Source organism: Acomys russatus, chromosome 4, assembly GCF_903995435.1.
Source record: "Acomys russatus chromosome 4, mAcoRus1.1, whole genome shotgun sequence".
Taxonomy (NCBI): domain Eukaryota; kingdom Metazoa; phylum Chordata; class Mammalia; order Rodentia; family Muridae; genus Acomys; species Acomys russatus.
In genome coordinates this window covers 17,564,500-17,576,648 of record NC_067140.1, presented here as the reverse complement: position 1 = coordinate 17,576,648, position 12,149 = coordinate 17,564,500, and positions in this window count along the sequence as shown.

The following is a 12,149-nucleotide window of genomic DNA, read 5'->3' as shown; positions in this document are numbered from 1 at the left end:
TGAACCTTACCGTGTGTTTGAGTGTGTGTTTTTATGTGTATGTGAGAGTGGGGTGTATGTGTATGCATGTGTGTGTTTGTGTGTATGTGTGTATGCGTGTGTACGTGTTTGTGTGTATGTGTGTATGCATGTTATGTGTATATATGTTTGTGTGTATGCATGTGTGTGTTTGTGTGTATGTGTGTATGCGTGTGTACGTGTTTGTGTGTATATGTGTATGCATGTTATGTGTATATATGTTTGTGTGTATGCGTGTGTATGTGTTTGTGTGTATGTGTGTGTATATGTGTATGCATGTTATGTGTATATGTTTGTGTGTATGTGTGTATGCATGTGTATGTGTTTGTGTGTATGCGTGTGTATGCATGTATGCGTGTTATGTGTATATATGTTTGTGTGTATGTGTGTTTGTGTGTATGTGTGTGTGTGTAGGCCAAAGGCTGATGTTGAAAATCTTTCTGGCCGGGCGGTGCTGTCACACACCTTTAATCCCAGCACTTGGGAAGCAGAGGCAGGTGAGTTCGAGGCCAGCCTGGTCCACAAAGCGAGTCCAAGACAGTCAAGGCTACACAGAGAAACCCTGTCTCAAAAAACCAAAAATAAATAAATAAATAAATCGAAATAAATAAATAGATAAAGTGTGTGGTTCAGGGCTAGGGATTCGTCGCTTGGTACGGCACCTGCCTAGTGTGCACAGAGCCTGGATCCCTTTCCCAGCACACACTAACTGATTCAGTCTTGTAATTCCAGGACACTGCAGGGGGAGGCAGGAGGTCCAGGGCTTCAGCTGGATAGAGATGGCAGGGCCAGCCTGAACTACATGAAATTCTGTGTTAAAAAGAAAAAGAAGCTGAGTATGGTGGCACACATCTTTAATCCCTGCACTTGGAAGGCAGAGACAGACAGCTCTGTGAGTTCAAGGCCAGCCAGGGTTACACAGTGAGACTGTTTAAAAAGGAGGAAAGAAAGTGTCTTCCTTGCTTTTTTTTTTTTTTTTTTTTTTTTTTGGTTTTTTGAGACAGGGTTTCTCTGCATGTATCCCTCTCTGTCCTGGACTCACTTTGTAGACCAGGCTGACCTCTGCCTCCTGAGTGCTGGGATTAAAGGTGTGTGCCACCATGCCTGGCCTTCCTTGCTTTTCTATTGTGAAGAAATGCCCAGACTATGACAACTGTTATTGTTGTTACAGGGTTTCTCTGGGAATATCCCCAGCTGTCCTGGTCTCACTTTGTAGACCAGATTGGCCTCAAAGTCATGAAGATCTGCCTACCTCTGTCTCCTGAGTGCCGGGATTAAAGGTGTGCGCCAGCATGCCAGGCTAGGGAAAACATTTAGTTGGGGCTGGCTTATAGTTTCAGAGGCTTAGTCCATTGTCATCATGGTGGAAAGCATGGCGGCATGCAGGTGACATGGTCCTGGAGAAGGAGCTGACACTTCTCCAATGGCAGCAGGCAGAGAGAGAGACAAGCACTGGGCATGGCCAGGCAGTGGTGGTGCACACTTTTAATCCCAGCACTCGGGAGGCAGAGGCAGGCTGATCTCTGTGAGTTCAAGGCCAGCTTGGTCTACAAAGAGAGTCTAGGACAGCCAAGGCTACACAGAGAAACCATGTCTCAGGAAAACAAACAAACAAACAGACAAAAACACTGGGCCTGACTTGGGCTTTGGAAACCTCGCAGCACACAGGTGTTACACTTCCTCCTATAAGGCCACAGCTGGTAAATCTTCCCAACTGGGGACCAAGCATTCAAACATATGAGCTTATGGGGTCCGTTCTCAGAAGTGATGTGACTTCAGAAGGCATTTGAGGGGGAAAAAAAAAATAACAGTTGGGAGGCGCATAGCTATCATCCCCACTGTTGGGAAGCTGAGGCCAGAGGATTGCAAGTTTGAGACTTAGCTGCACAGCAAGACACTATCTCAAACAAAGTCATCTCTAAGTCCACATCCAGGCTGGAGAGATGGCTCAGTGTATACAGTGCTTGCCACCAAAGCTGTTGACCTGCGTCCATCCCCAGAACCTACATGGTGGAAGGAAGGAAGGAAAGAATGGAATTCTGGCAGATTGTCCTCTGACTCTGCCCCCTTGTATTGGTTTGACTAAGAGTGCCCTCCCCCCAGCTCTACCCCCACCCCTGCTCTGGGTGTGGTGGCGCACACCTTTAATCCCAGCCCTTGCAAGGCAGAGGCAGGCAGATCACTGTGAGTTTGAGGCTAGCCTGGTCTACAGAGTGAGTCCAGGACAGCCAAGATAACACAGAGAAATCCTGTCTCTAAATAAATAAATAAATAACAAAAAGAATGGCCCCCATGGATTGATATATTTGAATGTTTAGTCATCAGGGAGTGGCAACACTTGAGAGGGATTAGAAGGTGTGGCCTTGTTGGAGGATGCCACTGGGGGTTGGCTTTGAAGTTTCAAAAGCCCAAGGCGGTCCCAGTGTGTCTTTCTTCTGCTGCTGCCCATGGACGGGGATGTAGGGCCCTTGGCTACTCCTCCAGCACCGTGCCTGCTGTCATGCTGCTCCCAGTGATGATGGGTGATGGACTAAACCTCCAAACCCATAAGCCAGCCCCAATCAAATGGGTTCCTTTGTAAGAGTTGCCTTGGTCATGATGTCTCTTCACAGCAATAGAACACTAAGAAACCCTCCACCCCTCCCACACACGCACCATGGTATACTTGCATGTGCACATACACACACACACACAAATAAATAAAAGTGCAAAAACAAGAAAAGTCATGGAGCACAGATGACCATGCAACCCCAGCCTTTGGTTCATTTTTGTAGTTCTGCCCCTGGGAGCTTGACACAGGATGATAATTATAAGTTGGAGGTTAGCCTGTGCTACATAATGAGACCCTTTCTCAGAAACAAATCAAATGAACCATACGACCCAAACGGGTGACCGCTCCAGTTTCCCAGCATGCACCTGCATCGAATGCGTGTCTTGACAACATCAGGTGCACGGCATGGAAGCATTGTGGGTAGCTTGCTTTTGTTAAGAGGGCTGTGAACACCTGTGTGGCTGCTTCCTCTGCCTCACCCGGCAGACCAGCTGTCCTTCTGTAAAACCTCGCCGCTCTCTGCTGTTATCTGCTGACTTAGCAATGCCAGAGCGGGAGCCGCGGTGAGCACCTCCGTCTACACTTGTCCAGTGTCTCCTCGGGAGAATTCCCAGAGGAGGAATTGCCAGGTGGAAGCAAATGCTGCTTTTGGAAAGGGGGAACTTCTTTCCCTCCCTCCTCCCTCTTTCTTTCTTTCTTTCTTTCCTTCCAGACAGCATGTCTTACAGTCCGGTCTAGCCTCATACTTGCTATGTAGCTGAGGGTCACCTTGAGCCTCAGATCTCCTCCCTCTCGAGTGCTGGCGTCACAGGTGCGCCTCATCACCCTTGGCTGGTTTACTTTGCGGCAAGCAGTGCTCATATACAGAAATACAGCTCAGGAGGAGACTAGGGCATGCGGCCTGGTAGGACGAGCGCTCCGCTTGCCTCACCTCGCATTAAACCCTGGGTCGCATCCCCAGCGCAACACAGACTGGAGATGGTGGTGTATGGTCCAGTGGCGGCGGCGGTGGCCGAGGATCTATTTGTTGAATTTTAGGCCATCCTGGGACACATAAGACCCTGTCTCAAACAAGAGTAAACTAAAACCAAGTGTTTAAAATTTCTTTTTTAGTTCTTGTGTTATGAGTATGTGTAAGCATGATGGCGCCCACATGGGGGTCAGAGGTCAACTTGAGGCCCTCTATTCCTCCTTCTATCCTATTGCCCCTAGGGATTTAACTCAGGCCCAGCAGGCCTGGCAGCAAGTGCCTTTACTCACTCACTAGCCCCACATAAACCCAAGGGCCAGACAGGAATACAACAAACTGTAGTTTTTTCCTTTGGTTACCATGTGGATGAAACAATAGTGGGCGCTGGGCTGTGTGTGACTCAGGGCCTCAGTGGCAGGAGGTAGCTTTCTTTCCTAACGTGGGAGGCCTTCTGTTAGATGCTCAGCACGGAGAAAGAAACCAAGGGGACATGATCATATATATACCTGTCCGCGTGTCAACAGAAGAATGTACAGTGACCATCAGGAAGAGATGTCAAGGACGCGGGCCAGTTGGCTGGGTGTCTGAGGAGCCCTAAGGAGGCGAGGCCGAGGGCCGGAAAGGAGCCTCAAGCGGGGTCATGAATTATATGCATGACGGCTGTTAAATATTTCATCCACTTTTAAGCACGGTTTGTCTTAGCACAGCTAAATGAGAAGGAAAAAAAAAAAGTTGTGGTCGGAAGCCGAATCGGTTGTCTAGTCATCTTCCTGGGATGTGGACCAGGCAGCGAGATCCCAAAGACACCATTGCAGGGGCACACTGGCGGAAGTGAGAGCCCTCAGGGTGACCTTTGCCTTCAGTATGGTGAGGCTTGGCAGAGTGGCTTCCCCTTCCCGTTCCGGTCCATCAGCCTTCATGATCAGGGCCATATTCTTTGGCTCAACACGCTGTTTTCAAGATGGTATGCAGGGTTCCTAAGGGGTCTGAGTCGCCCTGGGAGCCCTACAGCGAGCGGGGCAGTCCAGGAGGATGTGTGCACTTCGGGAGAGGAGGCGGGAGGCGCTAGCCCGCCTGGCCTTCTGCCCAGCCCGGCTGCTTCTGGCGCTTCTCCCTTCACCGCGGATTTTCTCCGGCTCCCCTGGCTCTGTGTGCCCCGGCTGTCGGAGGCACACGCCAGCTCCACTGGGCACGGGTACCGGGAACACAAGCCAAGGCCTCCTGGGGAGGAGGGCAGCGAGGCCAGCTGCCAGGAAACAGGTTCCTGGGATGCAGCAGAGTTACACAGGCTTTCCCGAGGCCTTCCACAGGGGCTGGGACAGCCGTGGGGAGAGCTTTGCCTGGCATTTGCCAGTGTGTGCTGTGTAGGGAGCTTAACTTCACATCCAGTAGATCGTGTGTGTGCGGGTATGCATGTGTGTGTTTGTGTGTGCACCCAGTTCAAAATTTACTGATCAGAAATTGGGCTGGCTTAGTGGATAGTGGCAAACACACACATACACTCACGAGCAAATAAAAGCAATGAAATAAAAATTACACCAGGGAGATAGCTTTCTATACTGAGTTCAAGCCAAAGCCCAGTCTGAGATGGGAGAACAGAGACTGCCTTCACAGAGTGGTGTGCGCCCTCCACACACACTGCAGCGGCGCACACTCTCCCTTCCCCGACTGAAAAAACAACAACAGTAACAAACTAACCAAAAGAAAATGAATCAAGAAAAGTGGGCATGTGGTTTAGAGATCTTAAGTAGCTCATTATGTAACACAGCATGACCCCCACTTCTCAATCCTCCTGCCTCAGCTTCCATGGCCAGGATTACAAGTGTGTACTCTCACTCCTGCCTTCGTGGATTTATCAATTTATTGATAGGGTGTCATGTAGCTCAAGATGGCCTCAGATTTGCTATGTAGCTGAGGATGACCTTTGAACCTCTTACCCTTTGGCCCTAGCCTCCAGAATACTGACAGTCCAGGCATGTACCAAAAAACTGCGTTCCGCTCTGCTGAAAACGGGACCCAGGACCGTGTAGCTACTAAGCAAGCCCTCTACCAATGGAGTCATATCCCCGGGCCCTATGTGGTTTTATTTTTTTTATTTTTCTCTCTCTCTCTTTTATTTTTTGTGTTTATGTGTTCGTAGGTATGTGTACACCCTAGTATGTATTTGGAGGTCACAGGACACAACTTTCAGGTTCTTTCCTTCCGAGATGTGGCTCCTGGGGATCAAACCAAGGTCATCAGACTTGGTGGCAAGTGCCTTTCCCTGCTGAGCCACCTGTGTGTTTTGAAACCAGAGTTTACCCATGATTCGGCAAACAAAACAAAACAAAACAAAACAAACAAACAAAAAGCAATTCTTTGCCTGGGAGTCCCTGTGGGTTGTTGAGTTCCAGCAAAGGCTGCTCACGTCTCTCTAAGAGCGCGCTGGCACTGTTGCCCTCACTCAGTACTGTGCTGGCATCCCTGGAGGGCGGCCACTCCACGGCCCTCCAGCTATCTGCTAAGTTAATGATTTAGTTTCTGAGTCACTAAGCACACACTGGGACCGTCGCTTAGGGCACATACCTGGGACAAGCTGCCGAGGGCTAGAAACAGACTCATTTTATCTCTGTCCTTCCCAGCCAGGTAGGCTGGAAACAAGTTATGATCTGAGGAACTCGGTGCAGGCTGCATGCTTGAGCTGAGCCTGCCTCGGGTCTTAGAAATGATGGCAGGAGAGCTATGTGCTCGTGTCCTTGAGCACCCTGGGAATCTGGACTGAGACGGCTGTGCTGATAGGCACCAGTGGGCTGTGCTGGGGCCGCTGCCAGCTCTCCTCCTAGCAGATGACACAGCACAGGAATGCAGCCCGCGCTTCTTAGGGCCTTGTTGTCTGCATGCCTTCAGCGGTTCCCCACACTGCTGTGGGGAGTTGCTGGAACCGTCGGAACTGTTTCTGAGGGGGCCACAGCCCTGTCCCGCCCGCACCTCCCTCACCTGCAGGCCAGGACTGCTCTAGACCAATTTGAGTTGCTGCAGTGAGAATGTCAGCCACGCCAGGGGGCTAGCCTTGTCTACACAGCCAGCCAACGACACCAGTAGAAATGAGTTTCGGGTTCTGGGAATAGGTGCTCTCCTTGAGGGAACAGGAAGCTGAGAGGTGTGAAAGACAAAGCCCTTGAGGGCTTATTAAAGCTAGAAAGTATGGTGGGGGGGGGGGGCTGAGAACCCCAGTCAGTGCTACAGTGCTTGCCCAGTCTGCTCAAGTTCCTGCGTTTAGATTACAGGAGACCCTGTCCTAAAACCAAAGAACAGCCAGAGGCCACTGGTTCAAACCTACACTCATGTTGGAACCAGTCTGATCTACAGTGTATGTTCCAGACCAAGCAGGGCTACGCAGTGAGACCCCATCTCAAGACAAAAACAAATTAACTGAGTAAAGCAATGGAGAGAGAGACTGGACTCTTGAAAGCTGCCCAGTGACCACTACAAACACACTGTGGCTCTAAGCCGCCCCCTCTCACACATATACCATACACACAATCGAAATAAGTAGTAAATTTAAAAAATACACATATCTTTGAAAATACTAAATAAATACAGATATGTTTGAAAAATACCACAATGGAACTCATTACTTTGAATGCTAGCTTTAAAAAAATTAATGGGAGCCAGGCGGTGGTGGGAGGCAGAGGCGGACAGATCTCTGAGTTCCAGGGCAGCCTGGTCTACAGAGCAAGTTCCAAGACAGCCAGGGCTACACAGAGAAATTCTGTCTCAGAAAACCCAAACACGGGCTGGAGAGACGGCTCAGAGGTTAAGCGCACTGACTGCTCTTCCAAAGGTCGTGAGTTCAATTCCCAGCAACCACATGGTGGCTCACAACCATCTGTAATGTGATCTGATGCCCTCTTCCGGCCTGTATGTGTACATGCAGGTAGAGCACTGTATACATAATAATAAATAAATAAATACTTACTAAAAAAAAAAAAAAAAAAAAAAAAACCCAAACCGGAAGCAGTTACTGGCGTTTGGAGAGATGGCTCAGAACTTAAGAGTACTGGTTATTCTTGCAAAAGACCAGGTTCAGTTCCATCTCTCATCACTGCTATTCTTCCATCCAGTTCCACAGGATCCAAGGCACTTTCCCCATCTCTGTGGACACCAGGCATGCTCATGGTGCGCAAACATACATGCAGGCGCAACACTCATACATGTAGAATGAAAGTTTAAAGTAAATAAAAATTAGTGAGGGGGAGCCTGAAGAAGTGGTTCAGTGGTTAAGAGCACTGGGGGCTCTTGCAGAGGACTAGAATGCTCCACATGAAATTGTTGGGTTTCTGGAATCCCCCCAAAAGGCAGAAATCAGACAGCCTTGTCCCCCCTCCCACCAGCACCCTCCCCCCGCCCACCAAACGGTACCAGTTAAAGTGCTAACTCCCTGCTCTGGGGTTAGGGAGAGCCTCCATTTGTCAGTCCCATCCACTCGGTCCCCACTCCGGCCCCAGGACCCTTGAACCAGCAAGAAAACTGTTCACACTATATACTCCCACTGTAGAGGGATGTTATCTATTTTATATATGAGATTTGTGTCAAGAAGTGAGTGTCCCGTGTGTGTGTGTGCCTACAGAGGCTGGAAGTGGGCCTGGATCACCTGGAGCTGGAACTACAGGCTGTTCTGAGTCACCAGACATGGGGCCCGGGAATCGAACCCGGGTCCTCTGGAAGAGCAGCCACTGCTCTTAACCACCAAGCCATCTCTCCAGCCACTGTGTCTGGTACATTGTGTATTTTTGCTGTATTGAGACAAGGTATCTGGCCTTTAATAGCAGCACTCAGGAGGCAGAGGCAGGAGGATCGATGTGAGTTCGAGGCCAGCCTGGTCTACAAAGTTGAGTCCAGGACAGCCAAGGCTACACAGGGAAACTCTTGTCTGGAAAAACCATAAACCAAAAAATAAAAAGTAAAAAATAAAATAAAAGGAAGGGCTGGAGAGATAGCTCGGCTGTTAAAGGCTAGGCTCACAACCAAAAATATAAGAGACAGGATATCTGTACTTAGTCCTTCCTGTGAGACTGGTACCCTGATGTGAGGGACAATGCCTCCCCAAGGTCAGCCCAGGCAGCATATGTCCCAGGCAAGGGCAATGAAGTCACTGGGCTTGCTTGGCTCAGGCCCAGGGTGGCTCAAGAACACCAAGGAACAGACTAGGATGGAGTCTCTGTAGGCCACCTTCACCACAAAGAGGGGACCTGCCTCAGAGAAAGGCTAAGTGGATGCAAAGGAGGAAGCGGGGAGGGTCCTGTTTAGGTTGTAGTTGGCAGCCACTCATTGTTACCGTGTTGTGTTGTACATTGTGTAATACGTATGCAAACTAAAGTGTGGAGGTCGGAGGTTGACACTGGATGTCTTCTCAATGGTTCTACACTTCTTTTCTTTTTTTTTTTTAAGATTTACTTATTATTTATACACATTCTGCCCAGATGTGTGCCTGCCTGCCAGAAGAGGGCACCAGATCTCTTTTGTAGATGGTTGTGAGCCACCATGTGTTGCTGGGAATTGAACTCAGGACCTTTGAAAGAACAGACAGTGCTCTTAACCTGGGAGCATCTCTCTAGCCCTACACCTTACTTTTCTTTGAATATTTTATTTACTTTTAAGAATTTGTGCTGAACAGGGGTGGCGCACACATCTTTAATCCCAGCACTCAGGAAGCAGAGGCAGGTGGATCTATGAGTTTGAGGCCAGAGTGAGTTCCAGGACAGCCAGGACTACACTAAGAAATCCTGCCTCAAAAAGCCAAAACCTAGCCAGGCGTGGTGGCGCACACCTTTAATCCCAGCACTTGGGAGGCAGAGGCAGGTCGATCGCTGTGAATTCGAGGCCAGTCTGGTCTACAAAGTGAGTCTAGGACAGCCAAGGCTACACAGAAAAACCCTGTCTCGAAAAACCAAAGGGGGAGGGGGGAACCTACCAACCAACCGAAAAAAATATGCACACGGACACACAAGACACAAAGGCACGCGCGCGCGCACACACACATACACGTGCGTGCCACTGCACACATATGCACATATGGTTAGAGAGAGTTGGTCCTCTCCTATAATATGGACTCTGGGACTGAACTCAGATTGTTAAGATTTGGCAAGCATCTCTGCTCACTGAACCACCCTGCTGGCCCTCCATCTTATTTTTTTTGAGACAAGCTCTCTGCTGAATCAGAAACTGATTCCACCAGAGTAACAGGTCAGCCAGTCCCAGGCAGCACCATACAGCTCCACCCGGCTCTTCCTCATGGGTACGGGGGATCTGAACTCAAATCCTCATGATTGTGTGACAAGCCCTTTTATTGAAGGAACTGTCGCCTCAGTGCCCCATTTACTTTCAGGTACTGGGGACAGAACCTACAAACTCAGCCATATTAGGCCAGCTCTCTCCCACTGACATGCCAGAGCTGTTTACTTTTTTTTTTTTTTTTTTCCTTTCTTTTTCGTTTTTCGAGACAGGGTTTTTCTGTGTAGCCTTGACTGTCCTGGACTCACTTTGTAGACCAGGCTGGCCTCCAACTCACAGCGATCCACCTGCCTCTGCCTCCCGAGTGCTGGGATTAAAGGCGTGTGCCACCACTGCCCGGCCCATTAATGCCTTTACTCAGCAACACAATGGTACAAGTCCTCTCTTGGGTGCACTGCATGCACACACTCATTCATTCATTTTGGAGACAGGGTCTCACTGTGCAGCCCTGGCTAGTTTAGAACTCACAGGGATCTTCCTGCCTCTGCCTCCTGGGTTTGAGGGCATGGGCTACCACGCCTGGTTATTTTTTTTGAAATGTTTTACTTGCATATGTGTATGTGTACTGTGTGCACGCCATGCCTGGTGCCCGTGGAGGCCAGAAGGCGGTGTCAGATGCCCTGGTACTGGAGTTAGATGGTTGCAACTGCCATGTCGACGCACGGAATCAAACCAAGGTCCTCTGGAAGAGGAGCCACTGAAACTGGGCTGGGCCATCAGACAGCTGAGCTAGAAATCCTTGCCATGGCGGGTAAGGTGAGATGGCTCTGCCAGCCTCAGTTCAGCCACTCCGAGTTGTCACACTTAAGTGCCATGTACACATTCACATTAATAAATTAGAAAAACCCAGGAATGCTAGACTCAGCTGTTCAGTTCCACAGGCCAGGAAATCTCACTGGCTTTGGGGTTACTCCAATCCCCAACCCACCATGATAGGGCCTCCTGGTGCAGGCCCACGACCACCACACTGTTCACACACTGGTGTGATAGGGGCCATGACTCAGACCAGGGCCAGAGGATATAGTCTGCAGGTCTAGAAACTCACACAGACAAGGACCACTCAAGAATACTCACACAGCCTTAGCAAGGGGGCTTGGTGGCAAAGTGTACTTATTCCTAAGAGCTAGCCATTGACCTCTATACCCTTCTTGTGGCCCACCCACTCCTCCCCACAAAATAAAGGATACATATGCCTGTGATCAGACCTCAGCTTCTTGGAAGCCCAAGTCAGGACAACATTGAGTTGGAGGCTAACCTGGGCTACATAGTGAGATCTCAAAAGAAAAAAACAAAACAAAATCAAGCCATGTGTGGTGGTGCATGAACTCAGTGAATTCAAGGCTAGCATGGTCACCTATCAAGTTCCAAAAACAAAGACAAGAAAGAAGCCAAGACTGGTGACACATGCCTGTAATACCAGTGCCTGAGAGTGGAGGCAGGAGGATAGAAAGCCAGTTTCATATAAGTTCAAGAGACCTTTTCAAAGTAACTGCCCTCAGATAAAACAACAACAATGCCAGCACTTGGGAGGCAGAGGTAGGTGGATCGCTGTGAGTTCGAGGCCAGCCTGGCCTACAAATCAGGTCCAGGACAGCCAAGGCTACACAGAGAAAATCTGTCTCAAAAACCAAAAAAAAAAAAAAAAAAAAAAGGGAGAAAGAGAACAAAATAATCCTGAAATCAAATAACATAAATCTAAGGGGAAACCACACCAGCCCTCTGACATCTTAGAGACAGAGGCCTCCAAGAGAGAGGACACAGCAGGCAGAGGCAGGACCATGACTTTCAGGCTAACCTAGGCTACATGAAGAGACCTTTCCTCACACAGTATCTCCTACAAGCTGTTCATCGGACATGCACAAGCATGCTGTGGCCTAGCACCCACACATACACAATTACATGTGTGCTTGCATACACAAAATAAATACTTTATTTCAATAACACATGTTCTCACAATGTAGCCCAGGCTGGCCTGGGACTCAGATATCCAACTCTGTGATCCCCTCTGTCTCCTGAGTGCTAGGGGTTAAAGGTGTGTCACTGCACCTGACCTAAAACTAAAATAAGCAACCCAGGTGCCTGCCATGCCAGTTGTGACCACATGAGTTTGGGGCCAGCCTGGGCTAATGATACCAGTCTCAAAATACGAAAGCAAAATTGAGGCTTGGTATATGTGGCGACTGAGAGGCCCTGTGCTCAGCACTTAGTCCTGGAAAAGGGTTAAGCAGTTGACTGTGACTCAGTCTCCCTCCCGGTACCTAATGGATATTTGTTAAGTATTCTTTCCTTTTTATTTTTGCTAAGTATTCCTAAGTACCCTTCTCATATAATTTCAAA